Source organism: Trachypithecus francoisi, unplaced genomic scaffold (assembly GCF_009764315.1).
Source record: "Trachypithecus francoisi isolate TF-2019V2 unplaced genomic scaffold, Tfra_2.0 Lachesis_group6, whole genome shotgun sequence".
Lineage (NCBI taxonomy): Eukaryota > Metazoa > Chordata > Mammalia > Primates > Cercopithecidae > Trachypithecus > Trachypithecus francoisi.
In genome coordinates, this window is record NW_022681471.1 from 80,505,649 (window position 1) to 80,524,852 (window position 19,204).

Consider the following 19,204-nt stretch of genomic DNA (forward strand, 5'->3'; position numbering starts at 1 on the left):
AGGAGTTCTAAACATGGAAAAGACATTACTTGCTACCAGACAACAACACATAAGTACAAATCCACAGATCTCATAAAGCAATTACACAATTGAGAATACAAAGTGAACGCTACTATGACAAGAACAGAACCTTGAATGTCAATGTTAACCTTAAATGTAAATGAACTTAATGCTCTACATAAAAGACATAGAATGACAAATATAATTTAAAAAAAAGAACACCAGCCATCTGCTTCCTTCAAGGGACCCATCTCTCATGTAATGACACCTACAGGATCAAAGGAAAGAGATGGAGTAAAATTTACCTGCAAATGAAAAACAAGAAAGAGCAAGGACCACTATTCTTGTATCAGAAAGAATAGAATTTAAGCCAGAAACATTAAAAAGGACAAAAAAGCATTACTTAATAATAATGGGTTTATTTAATACTACAAGAATAAATAACTAACTTAAATATATACATATTCAATATTGGTGCACACACATTTATAGAACAATTATGAATAGACCTATGAAATGATGTAGACAACCAAACAATGATAGCCCCATTGACGTCAATAGATATATCAGCGCAGAAAACAAGCCAAAAAAAAAAAAATTCTAAACTTAAATTTGACATTTGACCAATTAGATCTAAAACCTCTATAGAATACTCCACTCAACAATAATAGAATACACATTTTTCTCATCTACACAAGAAAGGTACTCATGCCTTTACCACATGCTCGGCCGGAAGACAAGTCTCAGTGAATCGAGAAAAATTGAAATCATACCAAGCATCTTATTTAACCACAGTGAAATAAAAATAGAAATCAATCCAAGAGGAAATCAAAACCATGCAAATACTTAGAAACTAAACAACTTGCTTCTGAAAGACTTTGGTGTAAATAAGGAAAGTAAACAAAAATCTAAAAATTATTTGAAATAAATGAAAATGGAGACACAACATACCATTTGCATTAGTCAGAAAAAAAATAAAATACCTAGGAATACATCTAACCAAGGAGGTGAAAAATCTCTACAAGGAGAACTAAGAAAACACTGTTGAAAGAAACCAGAGACAGGACAAGCAAATGGAAAAACCTGAAATGCACACGGATCGGAAGAAGCAATATTACTAAAATGTCCATTTTGCTCAATGCAATCTACAGAGTCGATGCTATTATTATCAAGTTACCAAGGTCAGTTTTTACAGAATTAGAGAAGAACTATTCTAAAATTTGTATAGAATAAACAATGAGCATAATTATGTAAGGTGAGGCTATGCAACAAAACAAAACAAAACAAAGCCAGAGGCATCACACCGCCCAACTTCACACCGTACTACAAGGCTACAGTAATCAAAGTAGCATGACACCGGTACAAAAACAGACACATACACAAATGGAACAGAATAGAGAACCCAAAAATGAAGCTGCAAAGGTACAACCAACTGATCTCTGAAAAAGTAAAAAAAAAATTAACAATGGAGAAAAGACACACTATTCCATGAATGTTGCTGGAAAAACTGGCTAACCATATGCAGAAGAAAGAAAGCAGATGCCCACCTCTCACCATATGCAGAAATTAACTCAAGAGGGATTAACGGCCTAAATGTAAGATATCAAACTATAAGTATAAAATATAAAACTAGGAAAGAGTGCTCTGGGCAGTGGTCTAGGCCAAGGATTATGATTATGTTCTAAAAAGCCAAGGTAACGAAAGCAAAATTGAAAATTTGGACCTAATTAAACTAAAGAGCATATTCAGAACAAAACAAAGTATCACTAGATTTTTAAAAATAAGCTGCAGAATACAAGAAAATATTAAAAGACTATGGATCCCAGAAAGGACTAATATCTAGAATCTATAAGGAAATTAAACAAATCAGTAAGAAAATAACAAATGATCTCATAAAATGTGGGCAGCGGACATGAGCAGACACTTCTCAAAAAAGACATAAAATCAGTCAACGGACATGGAGAAAGGCTCAACATCACTAATTATCAGATAAATGAAAATCAGAACCATATTGAGACATCTTTTCAACCAGTGAAAATGGCTATTACTGAAAAGTGAAAAAATAACAGATGTTGGTGAATCTATGAAGAAAAGGAAATGCTCATACAGTATGGTGAGAATTTGAATTAGTTCAGTCACTGTGGAAAGCAGTTTTCATATTTCTCCAAGGGCTAAAAGTGGAACAACCCTTCAACCCAGGAATCCCACTACAGCATTTATACTCAAAGGAAAATAAATCATTCTGCCAAAAAGACACATGCACTCATATGTTTATTGCCATACTACTCATATAGTGTTGACATAGCGAAGACATAAAATCAACTTATGTGTTCATCAATGGTAGACTGGATAAAGAAAAGGTGGTGTATACACACTGTGGAATACTATACAGCCATTGAAAAAATAAAATCATGTTCTTTGCAGCAACATGCCTGCAGCTGGAGGCCATTATCCTAAGTGACTTAATGCAGAAACAAAAAAACAAATACCACATATTCCCACTTATAAGGAGCATGTAAACATTGCGTACACATGGGCATAAAGATGGGAACAACAGACACTGGGGACTCCAAATGGGGGAAAGAAGAGAAGTGAGCAAGGGTTTAAAAACTACCTAGTGGGTATTATGGTCACTATTTGAGTGACGGGAGCAAGAAAAACCCAAATCTCAGTATCATACAATATACCCAGGTAGCAAATCTGCACATGATCCCCTGAATTTATTTAAAAAAAAAATAGAAAGGTAGAAAGATCACAAATAAGCATAGCATTATAAATCAAGCAACTAAAACAAAACAAGAACAAACCCAAATCATAGTTAACAGAGGAAAAGAAATAACAAAGATCAAAGCACAACTGAATGAAATAGAGATCAGAAAACAATGCAAAAGTTTAATAAAATGAAAAGCCGAATCTTCAAAAGATAAACCAAATGTGCCAACCACTAGGTAGACGAACCGAAAGAGAAGATCCACATAAACCAAATCAGAAATAAAAAAAGGAGACATTACAAATGATACCACAGAAATACAAAAGATCCTCAAAGGCTACTGTGAACAACTATGTACTCATAAACTAGTGTTGTAGTCTCTTCAATTAACCAAGATGTAACAGTCTCTTCATTGTCTGAGATACGACCTGGAGTTCTTTGTCTCACGTCCAAGGTGACTAAGAAGTAGGGACACAAGGGTGAGGTTGGAATGAAAGTTTAATAAGTGAAAGAAGAAAGATCTCTGCAGCCGAGAGGGCAGTCCAAATGGGTTGCCCACTATGAGGCTGGGGTCTGGGGATTTTATGGACTGGAAAGGGGAAAGAATGTACTTAGTCTGTGGGCTGTCTTGGAGAAAGCATGATTCAGCTTGGCCCAGGACCTTAACCCGGGACCAATCAGGAGTTGATGATTCATAGGGGTACTCAGCTTGGCCTGGGACCTATCTGGAGCTGAAGTGAAAGTTTGGCCTGGGACCAATCAGGGACTGAAGTGATAATTCATAGAGGCTGGGATCACAGTCCAAAAAGGAAACAAAAGTGCCCACTTGAACCCACCGAAGCACTCCATGTGCATGCCCACCAAAGGAGAAGAAACTTTTTCCTTGGAGACCATTGATTATACAAAGGACAAAGGCATTTCTATGTTGGGCCTTGTTCTCTTATATGTGTGAGCCAGAGGTTTGTGCGAGTTTTTGTCTGAATGGGCTGGAGGTTCTCCTATCTGTGCAGCCATGGGTATGTCTCCAGGCACAACCCCCTGTGCTAGTTCCCTTATCAGTGCCAGCAGCTGAACAGTTTATCCCCCCTTAGCAGGAAATTTCTCCCACCCGGGGGCCTCTGTAGATCTAACTATCTTCTCACTTCATCTAGCAGGTATTTCCTCTATTTTAGGGGCTATCAATTTCATCACCACTATTATCAACATGAACCTCCTACCATATCTCAATATCAAACCCCCCTGTTTATTTGATCAGTCCTAATCACAGCAGTCCTACTACTCCTCTCTCTACTAGTCTTAGCTGCCGGCATCACCATACTACTAACAGACCATAACCTCAATACACTTTCTTTGATCCAGTCGAAGGAGGGGATCCCATCTTATATCAACACCTACTCTGATTTTTTGGTCACCCCGAAGTTTATATCCCCATTCTACCTGGGTTTAGAATAATCTCTCATATTTTAACATATTATTTCGGAAAAAAAGAACCATTTGGATACATGGGTATAGTTTGAACTGTAATATCAATTGGGTTCTTGGGCTTTATTGTATGAGCTCATCACATATTTACAGTGGGTATAGACATAGATACACGAGCCTACTTCACTTCTGCCACTATAATTATTGCCATTATAATTATAATTATAATTATCCTACAGTGTTAAGGTCTTTAGCTGACTTGCCACACTTCACAGAAGCAACATCAAGTGATCCCCTGCAATACTTTGAGCCTTAGGCTTTAATTTTCTCTCACCGTGGGAGGCCTAACCAGTATTGTATTGGCAAACTCATCATTAGATATTGTATTACATGACACATACTATGTTGTAGCCCACTTTCACTATGTCCTATCAATAGGAACTGTATTCGCTATCATAGGGGGTTTTATTCATTGATTTCCCTTATTTTCAGGCTATACACTAGACCAAGCCTATGCCAAAATCCATTTCGCCATTATATTTGTAGGCATAAATTTAACCTTCTTTCCACAACACTTTCTCGGCTTGTCCGGAATAGCCTGACGCTATTCTGACTACCCTGATGCCTACACCACATGAAATAGTCTATCACTCATAGGCTCCTTCATTTCCCTAGTAGCATTAATATTAATAATTTATATAATCTGAGAAGCTTTTGCCTCAAAACGTAAAGTTTTACTAATCGAAGAGCCTACTATTAACCTAGAGTTGTTGTATGGCTGCCCTCTGCCCTACCACACGTTTGAAGAACCAACCTATATTAAGCCTAGATGAAAAAGGAAGGAATCGAACCTCCTAAAGCTGGTTTCAACCCAACCCTATAACCCGTACAACTTTTTCAATAAGATATTAGAAAAATTATTTCATAACTTTGTCAAAGTTAAATCATATATATATATATATATATATATATATATATAACCCTATATATCTTATATGGCTCACCCAATTCAACTAGGTCTACAAGATGCCGCATCCCCTATTATAGAGGAACTAATCACTTTTCATGATCATGCTCTTATAATTATATCCTTGATCAGCTTTCTAGTCTTATATGTACTCTCCCTAACACTCACGACAAAACTAACCAATACCAATATTACATATGCCCAAGAAATAGAAACCATTTGAACCATCTTACCCGCTATCATTTTAGTCTTAATCACCCGCCATCTCTGTGCATCCTATACCTAACAGACAAAATCAACAACCCTTCTTTTACTATTAAATCAATTGGACACCAATGATATTGAACCTACGAATACACAGATTATGGGGGATTGATCTTTAACTCTTACATACTTCCACCATTATTCTTAAATCCAGGAGACCTTCAACTTCTCGAAGTTGACAATTGAGTAATTCTTCCAATTGACGTCCCTGTCGGTATAATAATTACATCCCAGGACATCTTGCACTCATGAACTGTTCCCACACTAGGCCTAAAAACAGATGCAGTCCCCGGACGCTTAAACCAAACTACATTCACCAATATACGACCAGGCGTCTACTACGGACAATGTTCAGAAATTTGCGGCGCCAACCACAGCTTTATACCCATCGTCGTAGAACTAATCCCACTAAAAATTTTTGAAATAGGACCAGTATTTACCCTATAGACACACCTCCTCCCACCTTACATTTCTAACACACCCCCTATCCCATGAATCTTTACAAAATATCCTTACAGACCCACTGTATAGCTGCCCCAGCATTAACCTTTTAAGTTAAAGACTGAGAGAAGCAATCCTCTCTACAGTGAAATGTGCCAACTAAATACATCCACATGATCCACCATCGTCATGACCATGCTCCTCACACTATACCTTGTCATACAGTTAAAACTATTAAACAAAAATTACTGCCTATCTCCCTCAAAAAAACCTCTAATACACAAAACCACAATAACCCCTGACAATTAAAATGAACGAAAATCTATTTACCTCATTCACAGCCCCAACAATCCTAAACTTGCCTGCTGCAGTACCCGTAATTCTATTTTCTGCATTACTATTTCCAACCTTTAATCAGCTTATTAACAATCGATTAATTACTATTCAACAAAACCTAATTCAACTTGTCCTAAAACAAATAATAACAATTTACAACATCAAAGGACAAACCTGATCCCTCATTCTAATATCCCTAATTACCTTTATTACTATAACCAACCTTCTCGGACTTCTACCTCACTCATTTACGCCTACCACCCGACTATCCATAAATCTAGCCATAGCAATCCCCCTATGAGCAGGTGCAGTAATTATAGGACTTCGCTTTAAAACTAATAGCTCTTTAGCTCACTTTCTGCCACAAGTCACACCCACACCTCTTATCCCCATACTACTAATCATCGAAACCATTAGCTTGTTTATTCAACCAGTAGCGTTAGCTGTACGTTTAACCGCTAACATCACAGAAGGCCATCTACTCATGCACCTAATCGGAAGTGCCATACTAGCATTATCAACCATTAGCTTCCCTGTCACCTTAATAATCTTCGTACTCCTAGTACTACTAACTATCCTCAAAATCGCAGACGCTCTGATTCAAGCCTATGTTTTCACACTCTTAGTCAGCCTTATCTACATGACAATACTCAATGATCCACCAATCTCATGCTTACCACATAGTTAAACCCAGCCCCTGACCACTAACAGGAGCTCTCTAGCCCTCCTAATAACATCTGGCTTAATCATTTCACTTTTATTCCACTACCCTATTAATACTAGGCCTACTAACCAACATACTGACCTTATACCAATGATGATGTGATATTGTCCAAGAAAGTACCTATCAAGGTCATCATACAACATCTGTCCAAAAAAGCCTTCGTTATGGAATAGTGCTATTTATCATTTCAGAAGTTTTCTTCCTCACTGGATTCTTCTGAGCATTCTACCACTCCAGCCTTGCCCCTACCCCACAACTAGGGGGACACTGACCACCAATAGGCATTACTCCCCTAAATCCTCTAGAAGTACCTCTTTTAAATACCTCTGTATTACTCACATCAGGAGTCACAATCACCTGAGCCCACCATAGCCTAGTAGAAAGTAATCGAAAACAAACAATTGAAGCTCTACTCATAATAATCCTACTAGGCATTTACTTCACCCTCCTACAAACCTCAGAGTACTTCGAGACACCCTTTACTGTTTCTGATGCTGTCTATGACTCAACATTCTTTGTTGCTACAGGCTTCCACGGACTTCACACCATCATTGGATCTACATTCCTTATTATCTGTCTTATTCGCCGACTATTATGTCATTTTACATCGAATCACCATTTTGGCTTTGAAGCCGCTCCTTGATACTGACACCTTGTAGATGTCATCTGACTGTTCATCTATATTTTTATCTACTGGTGAGGATCCTATTCTTTTAGTATAATCAGCACAGTTGACTTCCAATCAACTAGCTTCAATAGCATTCGAAAGAGAATAATTAACCTAGTATTAGTCTTAACAATCAATCCTTTTCTAACCTTACTACTAACAATTATCACATTCTGACTACCTCAACTCAATTCTTTTATTTATTTATTTATTATTTATTATACTTTAAGTTCTAGGGTACATGTGCATGACGTTTATATCATGTATAACTCCCCAATGCAATCCCTCCCTCCTCCCCCCTCCCCATCATAGGCCCCAGTGTGTGATGTTCCCCTTCCCGAGTCCAAGTGATCTATTGTTCAGTTCCCACTATGAGTGAGAACATGCGGTGTTTGGTTTTCTCTTCTTGTGATAGTTTGCTGAGAATGATGGTTTCCAGCTGCATCCATGTCCCTACAAGGACGCAAACTCACCCTTTTTGATGGCTGCATAGTATTCCATGGTGTATATGTGCCACATTTTCTTAATCCAGTCTGTAAAGATGGACATTTGGGTGATTCCAAGTCTTTGCTATTGTGAATAGTGCCGCAATAAACATACGGTGCAGTGTCTTTGTAGTAGAGTAATTATAATCCTTTGGGTATATACCAGTAGTAGTGGGATGCTGGGGTCATATGGTATATCTAGTTCTAGATCCTTGAGGAATTGCCATACTGATTTCCATAATGGTTGTTAAACTAGTTACAATCCCACAAACAGTGTTAAAGTGTTCCTATTTCTCCACATCCTCTCCAACACTGTTGTTTCTGACTTCTCTTTTTTTTATTTTTATTTTTATTTTTATTATACTTTAAGTTCTAGGGTACATGTGCATACGTTTATATCATGTATAACTCCCCAATGCAATCCTCCCTCCTCCCCGCTCCCCTGATAGGCCCCAGTGTGTGATGTTCCCCTTCCCGAGTCCAAGTGATCTCATTGTTCGGTTCCCACCTATAAGTGAGAACATGCGGTGTTTGGTTTTCTCTTCTTGTGATAGTTTGCTAAGAATGATGGTTTCCAGCTGCATCCATGTCCCTACAAAGGACGCAAACTCATCCTTTTTATGGCTGCATAGTATTCCATGGTGTATATGTGCCACATTTTCTTAATCCAGTCTGTCACAGATGGACATTTGGGTTGATTCCAGGTCTTTGCTATTGTGAATAGTGCCGCAATAAACATACGTGTGCATGTGTCTTTGTAGTAGAGTAATTTATAATCCTTTGGGTATATACCCAGTAGTGGGATGGCTGGGTCATATGGTACATCTAGTTCTAGATCCTTGAGGAATCGCCATACTGTTTTCCATAATGGTTGAACTAGTTTACAATCAAACCAACAGTGTAAAAGTGTTCCTATTTCTCCACATCCTCTCCAACATCTGTTGTTTCCTGACTTTTTAATGATTGCCATTCTAACTGGTGTGAGATGGTATCTCATTGTGGTTTTGATTTGCATTTCTCTGATGGCGAGTGATGATGAGCATTTTTTCATGTGTCTGTTGGCTGTATGGATGTCTTCTTTTGAGAAATGTCTGTTCATATCCTTTCCCCACTTTTCGATGGGGTTGTTTGTTTTTTTCTTATATATTTGTTTGAGTTCTTTGTAGATTCTGGATATTAGCCCTTTGTCAGATGAGTAGGTTGCAAAAATTTTCTCCCATTCTGTAGGTTGCTTGTTCACTCTGATGGTAGTTTCTTTTGCTGTGCAAAAGCTCTTAGTTTAATTAGATCCCATGTGTCAAATTTTGCTTTTGCTGCCATTGCTTTTGGTGTTTTAGACATGAAGTCCTTGCCCATGCCTATGTCCTGAATGGTACTACCTAGATTTTCTTCTAGGGTTTTTATGGTATTAGGTCTAACATTTAAGTCTCTAATCCATCTTGAATTAATTTTCGTATAAGGGGTAAGGAAAGGATCAGTTTCAGCTTTCTACTTACGGCTAGCCAATTTTCCCAGCACCATTTATTAAATAGGGAATCCTTTCCCCATTTCTTGTTTCTCTCAGGTTTGTCAAAGATCAGATGGCTGTAGATGTGTGATATTATTTCTGAGGACTCTGTTCTGTTCCATTGGTCTATTTCTCTGTTGTGGTACCAGTACCATGCTGTTTTGGTTACTGTAGCCTTGTAGTATAGTTGAAGTCAGGTAGCGTGACACCCTCCAGCTTTGTCCTTTTGACCTAGGATTGTCTTGGCAATGGGCTCTTTTTTGGTTCCATATGAACTTTAAAGCAGTTTTTTCCAATTCTGTGAAGAAAGTCATTGGTAGCTTGATGGGGATGGCATTGAATCTATAAATCACCTTAGGCAGTATGGCCATTTCACGATATTGATTCTTCCTATCCATGAGCATGGTATGTTCTTCCATTTGTTTGTGTCCTCTTTGATTTCACTGAGCAGTGGTTTGTAGTTCTCCTTGAAGAGGTCCTTTACATCCCTTGTAAGCTGGATTCCTAGGTATTTTTCTCTTTGAAGCAATTGTGAATGGAAGTTGTTCCTGATTTGGCTCTCTGTTTGTCTGTTACTGGTGTATAAGAATGCTTGGGATTTTTGCACATTCATTTTGTGTCCTGAGACTTTGCTGAAGTTGCTTATCAGCTTAAGGAGATTTTGGGCTGAGACGATGGGGTTTTCTAAATATACAATCATGTCATCTGCAAACAGGGACAATTGACTTCTCTTTTCCTAACTGGATACCCTTGATTTCTTTCTCTTGCCTGATTGCCCTAGCCAGAACTTCCAACACTATGTTGAATAGGAGTGGTGAGAGAGGGCATCCCTGTCTTGTGCCAGTTTTCAAAGGGAATTTTTCCAGTTTTTGCCCATTCAGTATGATATTAGCTGTGGGTTTGTCGTAAATAGCTCTTATTATTTTGAGGTACGTTCCATCAATACCGAATTTATTGAGCGTTTTTAGCATGAAGGGCTGTTGAATTTCGTCAAAAGCCTTTCTGCATCTATTGAGATAATCATGTGGTTCTTGTCTTTGGTTCTGTTTATATGCTGGATTACGTTTATTGATTTGCGAATGTTGAACCAGCCTTGCATCCCAGGGATGAAGCCCACTTGATCATGGTGGATAAGCTTTTGATGTGCTGCTGAATCCGGTTTGCCAGTATTTTATTGAGAATTTTTGCATCGATGTTCATCAGGGATATGGGTGTAAAATTCTCTTTTTTTGTTGTGCCTCTGCCAGGCTTTGGTATCAGGATGATGTTGGCCTCATAAAATGAGTTAGGGAGGATTCCCTCTTTTTCTATTGATGGAATAGTTCAGAAGGAATGGTACCAGCTCCTCCTTGTACCTCTGGTAGAATTCAGCTGTGAATCCATCTGGTCCTGGACTTTTTTTCGGGGGTAGGCTATTAATTGTTGCCTCAATTCAGAGCCTGCTATTGGTCTATCAGGGATTCAACTTCTTCCTGGTCAGTCTTGAGAGAGTGTAAGTGTCCAGGAATTATCCATTTCTTCTAGATTTTCTAGTTGATTTGCGTAGAGGCATTTATAGTATTCTCTGATGGTTGTTGTATTTCTGTGGGGTCAGTGGTGATATCCCCGTTATCATTTTTTATTGCATCTTTTTCATTCCTCTCTCTTTTCTTCTTTATTAGTCTTGCTAGTGGTCTGTCAATTTGTTGATCTTTTCAAAAAACCAACTCCTGGATTCATTGATTTTTGGAGGGTTTTTGTGAATCTATCTCTTCAGTTCTGCTCTGATCTTAGTTATTTCTTGCCTTCTGCTAGCTTTTGAATGGTTTGCTCTTGCCTCTCTAGTTCTTTTAATTGTGATGTTAAAGTGTCAATTTTAGATCTTTCCTGCTTTCTCTTGTGGGCATTTAGTGATATAAATTTCCCTCTACACACTGCTTTAAATGTGTCCAGAGATTCTGGTATGTTGTATCTTTGTTCTCATTGGTTTCAAAGAACATCTTTATTCTGCTTTCATTTCGTTATGTACCCAGTAGTCATTCAGGAGCAGGTTGTTCAGTTTCCATGTAGTTGAGCGGTTTGGATTGAGTTCTTAGTCCTGAGTTCTAGTTTGATTGCACTGTGGTCTGAGAGACAGTTTGTTATAATTTCTGTTCTTGTACATTTGCTGAGGAGTGCTTTACTTCCAATTATGTGGTCAATTTTGGAATAAGTGCGATGTGGTGCTGAGAAGAATGTATATTCTGTTGATTTGGGGTGGAGAGTTCTATAGATGTCTATTAGGTCCACTTGATGCAGAGATGAGTTCAATTCCTGGATATCCTTGTTAACTTTCTGTCTCGTTGATCTGTCTAATGTTGACAGTGGAGTGTTGAAGTCTCCCATTATTATTGTATGGGAGTCTAAGTCTCTTTGTAGGTCTCTAAGGACTTGCTTATGAATCTGGGTGCTCCTGTTGGGTGCATATATATTTAGGAGAGTTAGCTCTTCCTGTTGAATTGATCCCTTTACCATTATGTAATGGCCTTCTTTGTCTCTTTTGATCTTTGATGGTTTAAAGTCTTGTTTATCAGAGACTAGGATTGCAACCCCTGCTTTTTTTTGTTCTCCATTTGCTTGGTAGATCTTCCTCCATCCCTTTATTTTGAGCCTATGTATGTCTCTGCATGTGAGATGGGTCTCCTGAATACAGCAGACTGATGGGTCTTGACTCTTTATCCAGTTTGCCAGTCTGTGTCTTTTAATTGGAGCATTTAGTCCATTGACATTTAAGGTTAATATTGTTATGTGTGAACTTGATCCTGTCTTATGATATTAACTGGTTATTTTGCTCGTTATTTGATGCAGTTTCTTCCTAGCCTCGATGGTCTTTACATTTTGGCATGTTTTTGCAATGGCTGGTACCGGTTGTCCCTTTCCATGTTTAGGGCTTCCTTCAGGGTCTCTTGTAAGGCAGGCCTGGTGGTGACAAAATCTCTAAGCATTTGCTTATGTGTAAAGGATTTTATTCTCCTTCACTTATGAAACTTAGTTTGGCTGGATATGAATTCTGGGTTGAAAATTCTTTTCTTTAAGAACGTTGAATATTGGCCCCCACTCTCTCGGCTTGTAGAGTTTCTGCCGAGAGATCTGCTGTTAGTCTGATGGGCTTCCCTTTGTGGGTAACCCGACCTCTCTCTGGCTGCCCTTAAGATTTTTTCCTTCATTTCAACTTTGGTGAATCTGGCAATATGTGTCTTCGAGTTGCTCTTCTGGAGGAGTATCTTTGTGGCGTTCTCTGTATTTCCTGAATTTGAATGTTGGCCTGCCCTACTAGGTTGGGGAAGTTCTCCTGGATGATATCCTGAAGAGTGTTTTCCAACTTGGTTCCATTTTCCCCCTCACTTTCAGGCACCCCAATCAGACGTAGATTTGGTCTTTTTACATAATACCATATTTCTTGCAGGCTTTGTTCATTTCTTTTTCTTCTTTTTTCTTTTGGTTTCTCTTTCGCTTCATTTCATTCATTTGATCCTCAATCGCTGATACTCTTTCTTCCAGTTGATCGAGTCAGTTACTGAAGATTGTACATTTGTCACGTATTTCTCGTGTCATGGTTTTCATCTCTGTCATTTCGTTTATGATCTTCTCTGCATTAATTAGTCTAGCTGTCAATTATTCCACTCTTTTTTCAAGATTTTCGTTTCTTGCGCTGGGTACGTAATTCCTCCTTCAGCTCTGACAAGTTTGATGGGCTGAAGCCTTCTTCTCTCATCTCGTCAAAGTCATTCTCTGACCAGCTTTGATCCGTTGCTGGCGATGGGCTGCCTTTGCAGGGGGAGATGCGCTCTTATTTTTTGAATTTCCAGCTTTTCTGCCCTGCTTCTTCCCCATCTTTGTGGTTTTATCTGTCTCTTGTCTTTGATGACGGTGACGTACTGATGGGGTTTGGGTGTAGGTGTCCTTCCTGTTTGATAGTTTTCCGTCTGACAGTCAGAAGGACTGTCTGTTGGTCTGTTGGAGATTGCTTGAGGTCCACTCCAGACCCTGTTTGCTTGGGTATCAGCAGCAGAGGTTGCCGAATATAGAATATTGCTGAACAGCGAGTGTACCTGTCTGATTCTTCCTTTGGAAGTTTCCTCTCAGGGGTGACTCCACCCTGTGAGGTGTGGGGTGTCAGACTGCCCCTAGTGGGGGATGTCTCCCAGCTAGGCTACTCAGGGGTCAGGGACCCACCTGAGCAGGCAGTCTGTCCATTCTCAGATATCAACCTCCACGTTGGGAGATCCAGGGCTCTCCCCAAAGCTGTCAGACAGAGTCGTTCGCGTCTGCACCGCCCCCGCTGCTTCCCCTATTGGACCTCAGCTCTGCGCTGTCCGCAGAGGTGGAGTCTACAGAGACAGGCAGGCTTCCTTGAGCTGCTGTGAGCTCCACCCAGTTCGAGCTTCCCAGCGGCTTTGTTTACCTACTTAAGCCTCAGCAATGGTGGGCGCCCCTCCCCCAGCCTCGCTGTTGCCTTCCGGATCGATCGCCGCAGACTGCTGTGTTAGCAGTGAGGGAGGCTCCGTGGGCGTGGGACCCTCCCGGCCAGGTGTGGGATATATTCTCCTGGTGTGCCTGTTTCCTTAAAGCACAGTATTGGGGTGGGAGTTACCCGATTTTCCAGGTGTTGTGTGTCTCAGTTCCCCTGGCTAGGAACCGATTTCCTTCCCCCTTGTGCTTCCAGGTGAGTTGATGCCTCGCCCTGTTTCAGCTGACGCTGGTCAGGCTGCAGCAGCTGACCAGCACCGATTGTCCGACACTCCCTAGAGAGATGACCCCAGTACCTCAGTTGAAAATGCAGAAATCACCGGTCTTCTGTGTCGCTCGCGCTGGGAGTTGGAGACTGGAGCTGTTCCTATTCGGCCATCTTGCTCCGCCCCCCTCAACTCAATTCTTATATAGAAAAAGCTAGTCCTTACGAATGCGGTTTTGACCCACTAACCGTGCTTGTATTCCTTTCTCCATAAAATTTTTCCTAGTTGTCGTCACCTTTCTATTATTTGACTTAGAAATTGCCCTACTACTGCCCCTACCATGAGCTCTCCAAACAACCAACCTCCCATAATAACTAAATCATCCATCATATTAATTATTATTCTAATTCTTAGTCTAGCCCATGAATGAACTCAAAAAGGACTAGACTGAACTGAATTGGTAAGTAGTTTAAACAAAACAAATGATTTTGACAGATTATATTATTATAATCATACTCACCAAATGCCCTCCATCTACATAAACATTGCTTTAGCATTTATAATTTCACTCCTAGGCATACTTACCTACCCTCACACCTAATATCCTCCTTACTCTGCCTAGAAGGAATAATACTATCACTGTTTATTATAAGTACTCTTACAGCTTCAAATATGCGCTCCTCCCTAGCTAATATCATACCAATCACCCTATTAGCATTTGCTGCTTGCGAAGCAGCAGTAGGCCTTGCCTTACTAATCTCAATCTCTAACACATATGGCCTAGATTACATCCACAACCTAAACTTACTCCAATGTTAAAAATAGTTATTCCTACAATTATACTACTAGAACATGATTTTCCAAAACATCCAACAACATGATTTTCCAAAAACAGTATAATCTGAGTTAATCTGACCATACATAGTCTAATTATTAGCCTTATTCCCCTACTATTCTTCAACCAAACCAATAATAACCTCCTCAACCATTCAACCTACTTGTCTTCCGACCCACTAACAATGCCCCTCTTAACACTAACAGCCTGACTTTTACCTCTCATAATTAGAGCAAGTCAGTACCATTTACACAATGAACCCCCTCATAAAAAAAACTCTCTCTCTCTACAATTGTCTCCCTACAAATCTCTCTAATTCTAACATTTGTAGCTACAGAACTAATTATATTCTATATTTTATTTGAAACCACCCTCATCCCTACCCTAATTATCATCACCCGACGAGGCAGCCAGGCAGAACGCCTCAATGCAAGCACATACTTTCTATTCTACACACTAGCCGGCTCTCTCCCCCTGCTTATTATACTAATCTATACCTACAATAACCTAGGCTCACTAAACACAATGTTAGTAACACTTATGGCTAAAAAACTAGCGACTACCTGATCCCACAATCTTACTTGACTAGGATGCATAGTGGCCTTTATAGTGAAAATACCCCTGTATGGCCTACACTTATGACTTCCTAAAGCCCATGTTGAAGTCCCCATTGCTGGATCAATAGCTCTTGTTGCAGTACTCCTAAAACTAGGTGGCTATGGCATAATACGACTGACCTCTATTCTTAACGCTTTAACAGAATATATAGCCTATCCATTCCTCGTGTTATCCTTATGAGGCATAATTATAACAAGCTCAACCTGCCTACGACAAACAGACCTAAAATCACTCATTGCATACTCCTCCGTAAGCCACATAGCTCTGGTAATTATAGCCTCCCTCATTGAAACCCCCTGAAGCTTCACTGGCGCAATTATCCTTATAATCGCCCATGGACTCACTTCATCCATACTATTTTGCCCAGCAAACTCAAACTATGAACGAACTCGTAGCCGCATCATAATACTCTCCTGAGGACTCCAAGCCCTACTTCCATTAATAGCCTTCTGATGGTTTACAGCAAATCTTACCAATCTTGCCTTACCCCCTACTATCAACCTGGTAGGAGAGCTCCTTGTAATAATAACTTCATTTTCTTGATCATATATTACCATTGTACTTACAGGACTCAATATACTGATTACAGCCCTTTACTCACTCCACATATTTACTACAACACAACGAGGAATGCTCACACACCATATTATTAACATGAAACCGTCCTTTACACGAGAAAACACATTAATATTTATACACCTCTCTCCTATTCTCCTTCTATCCCTTAACCCTAATATTATTCTAGGTTTCACCTCTTGTAAATATAGTTTAACTAAAACATTAGATTGTGAGTCTAACCATAGAAGCCTACTACTTCTTATTTACTGAGAAAGCTAGCAAGGACTGCTAATCCATGCTTCCGTATATAACAAAACGGCTTTCTCAACTTTTAAAGGATAACAGTTATCCATTGGTCTTAGGAACCAAAAACATTGGTGCAACTCCAAATAAAAGTAATGACCATGCACACTTCCATTACCATAATAACCCTAACCTCTCTAATCCTCCCAATCACTATTACCTTTATCAACCCTGACAAAAAACACTTGTACCCAAACTATGTAAAAACAATCATTATATATGCTTTCACTACCAGCCTCCTTCCCACAACCCTATATATTTTCCTAGACCAAGAAACAATTATTTCAAACTGACATTGAACAACAATCCTAATATTAGAACTAACACTAAGCTTCAAACTAGACTATTTTTCCACAATATTTATTCCAATTGCGCTATTCATTACTTGATCTATTATAGAGTTCTCATTATGGTATATAAGCTCAGACCCAAATATTAACCAATTTTGTAAGTATCTACTTATCTTTCTTACCACTGTATTAATTCTAGTCACTGCCAACAACCTCTTCCAACATTTTATCGGATGGGAAGGCATGGGAATTATATCCTTTTTACTAATTAGTTGACATGCTCGAACAGACGCCAACACAGCAGCCATCCAAACAATCCTATACAACTGCATTGGCGACATTGGCTTTATCCTAACCCTAACATGATTTCTCCTGCATTATAACTCATGGGACTTTCAACAAATATATATCCTAGACTCCAACTCAAATCTTCTCCCACGGATAGGCCTTCTCGTAGCAGCAACAGGAAAATCAGCTCAACTTGGTCTCCACCCTTGACTACCCTCCGCCATGGAAGGCCCAACCCCAGTTTCAGTTTCACTACATTCCAGCATCATAGTCGTTGCTGGAGTGTTCCTACTCATCCGTTTCCACCCTCTAATGGAAAACAACACATTAATTCAAAGCTTTACACTATGCCTAGGAACCATTACCACCCTGTTCACAGCAATCTGTGCCCTAACACAAAACGATGTCAAAAAAAATCGTAGCCTTCTTTATCTCAAGTCAACTAGGCCTAATAGTCACTATCGGCGTCAACCAACCATACTTAGCATTCCTACACATCTGCACTCATGCCTTCTTCAAAGCCATACTATTTATTTCCTCTGGGTCTATCATCCACAACCTAAACAATGAACAAGACATTCAAAAAATAGGAGGATTATTTAAAACAATACCTCTTACGTCAACTTCCCTAACCATCTGTAACCTAGCACTCACAGGCATGCCCTTTCTCACAGGCTTCTACTCCAAAGACCTCATCATGGAATCCACAAACACGTCGTATACCAACGCCTGAGCCCTGTCTATCACTCTCATTGCCACTTCCCTAACAAGCACCTACAGTACTCGAACTATTCTCCTCACCCTAGCAGGACAACCTCGCTTCCCAACCTCAATCAACATTAATGAAAATATCCCCATCCTATTAAACCCAATCAAACGCCTCACAATTGGCAGCCTACTCGCAGGACTTCTCATCACCAATAGCATCTCTCCCACCTCACCCCCCCAACTAACAATACCATACCACCTAAAACTCTCGACCCTATACGTAACCGCCCTAGGCTTTTTAGTAGCCTTGGATCTTACTCTTATAACCAATAAGTTTAAAATACACACTCCATCATACATATTTAAATTCTCTAATATACTAGGATATTTTCTCACTACAATTCATCACATAGCCCCCTACCAAAACCTGCTCATAAGCCAAAACCTAGCTTCCCTTTTACTAGACTCAATCTGACTAGAAAAACCTATACCTAAAACAATCGCACACACCCACGTTATTACCTCCATCATCACAACTACTCAAATGAGTATAATCAAATTTTAGTTCTCTCTTTCCTTATTCCTCTCACCCTAACCTTATTTCTAATAATGTAACCTATTACTTCGAGTAATCTCAATCACAATAGACACACCAGCAAACAACGTTCAACCAGTAACTACCACCAACCAACGCCCATAGTCATACAAAGCACCCGCACCAATAGAATCCCCTCGAATTAACCCCGGCCCCTCTCCCTCAAAAATCACTCAACTCCCTATATTGTTAAAATTAACCACCACCACTAATCCATCAAAATCTAAAACTCATAAACCAACCCCACCTCTATCACTAATCCTACTAGAAGACTCCCCAGAACCTCAAACCCTGAACCCCATACCTCAGGATACTCTTCAATAGCCATTGCCGTGGTATAACCAAAAACAACCATTATACCAGCCAAATAAATTAAAAATATTATTAAACCCATATAAGCTCCCCCATAATTTAAAATAATTACATAACCAACCACACCACTAACAATCAATGCTAAACCCCCATAAATAGGGGAAGGCTTGAAGAAAATCCCACAAACCCCATAACCAATAATAAACTAATAAAAATAAAATATATGTCATTGCTTCCACATGGACTCTAACCATGACTAATGATATGAAAAACCATCGTTGTATTTCACTACAAAAACATCATGACCCCAACACGCAAATCTAACCTGCTCATGCCTATTTAATAAATGGTGCTGGGTAAATTGGCTAGCCATAAGTAGAAACTGAAACTGGATCCTTTCCTCACTCCTTATACGAAAATTAATTCAAGATAGATTAGAGACTTAAATGTTAGACCTAATACCAAAAAAACCCTAGAAGA

At 39.4% G+C, this 19,204-nt stretch overlaps 1 long non-coding RNA gene and 3 pseudogenes across 1 annotated transcript; 3 read left to right on the forward strand and 1 right to left on the reverse strand.

The window, feature by feature from the left end:
* Positions 1-5,127: 5,127 nt before the first annotated feature.
* On the forward strand, positions 5,128-5,810 carry LOC117077558 (annotated as a pseudogene).
* Positions 5,811-6,114: 304 nt separating this feature from the next.
* On the forward strand, positions 6,115-6,797 carry LOC117077759 (annotated as a pseudogene).
* A 66-nt stretch (positions 6,798-6,863) lies between these two features.
* Positions 6,864-18,642, reverse strand: LOC117077559. Its single transcript, XR_004434801.1, has 3 exons — positions 18,434-18,642; positions 15,626-15,628; positions 6,864-6,877 (listed from the first exon to the last, which is right to left on the reverse strand). It is a non-coding gene; the product is annotated as an uncharacterized LOC117077559 (long non-coding RNA).
* On the forward strand, positions 16,523-18,482 carry LOC117077557 (annotated as a pseudogene).
* Positions 18,643-19,204: the final 562 nt, after the last annotated feature.